Genomic DNA, 1,110 nt, shown 5'->3' with positions numbered 1-1,110 from the left:
GAGGGAATGGAGGGTGTTCGAGGGCTAGGTCAAAAAAGCTGAAGGGATTGAGCAAAAAATAGAACAAAAGAAAACAAAACAAACTCATAGACAACAGTGTGGTGCTTAGCAGAGGGAAAGAGGGGTGGTAGCAAGTAGAAGAGAGTAAAGGGGGGATAAATGGTGAAGGGAGAAGACTTGACTTGAGAGTTAAAACCACAATACAATATATAGGTGATGTGTCAGTATTATAGAATTGTACATTTGAAACCTATATAATTTTACTAATGAATGCCACCCCCAATGACTTCAAAAAAACATTTTTTAAAAGAGTGAAATTTTTAGGGGTTCAGGGTTTGAAACATGGCAGACAACATGGACCAGCAACAAACTACCAACACCATAGAAGAGTCCCTGGTTCTTATCAGCCTCAGCCTGGATGAGCAGGTTTATGTGAAAATGAGAAATGACAGAGAATTTCTAGGTAGATTATGTGCTTATGATCAACATTTAAATATGATATTGGGAGATGTGGAAGAAACTGTGACTACTATAGAAAATGATGAAGAAACATATAAAGAGATATAAAAATCAACAGAACAGGATATTCTGATGCTCTCTGTCCAGGAGATTGTGTTGTGCTGGTTGTCCCTCCATTGAAAGTTGGCTGAAACATAGAATGTATCCTGTATGGAAATTAGGAGACTTTGTACAATTGTATCTTTAAATGTAGAAGATACCTAAAAGAGAAACCTGCATAAATTTTGATGTTGAGAAATGACCGAGGATTCTTCCACTTCTTATATGAATTAATTTGTACTTAACTCATAAATTCTTGAGCTAAATGGCATTTTTATTTTCCTCCACCCTTCCAATAAATGTGATCACCAATATGCAGCCCTTCTTTTTGGAGTTGATTTGCTCCATTGACTTTTTCAGATAATGTCTGAGTTTTTTAATTGAAATTAAATTTGAAGCTTTCTTTTTTTAGTATGTCTAAAGTAGTGAGAAATTTCAGCAAAAATAAATTATAATATAATAAATAAAAATTGTCTTAAGTTCCCATTTTGTGTTAATTTATTATACTGCAATAAATACCTAATACACTTTGTTTCCCCTGTATGCACACTA

The 1,110-nt window shown here is 34.1% G+C and overlaps 1 pseudogene; it reads left to right on the top strand.

Annotated features, from left to right (window-relative positions):
- The first annotated feature begins 342 nt into the window (after positions 1-342).
- LOC112299377 (U6 snRNA-associated Sm-like protein LSm3 pseudogene) lies at positions 343-650 on the top strand (annotated as a pseudogene).
- The last annotated feature ends 460 nt before the right edge of the window (positions 651-1,110 follow it).

This window comes from Desmodus rotundus, chromosome 1 (assembly GCF_022682495.2).
Source record: "Desmodus rotundus isolate HL8 chromosome 1, HLdesRot8A.1, whole genome shotgun sequence".
NCBI classification, from domain to species: domain Eukaryota; kingdom Metazoa; phylum Chordata; class Mammalia; order Chiroptera; family Phyllostomidae; genus Desmodus; species Desmodus rotundus.
This window is presented reverse-complemented; position numbering and strand designations above follow the sequence as displayed.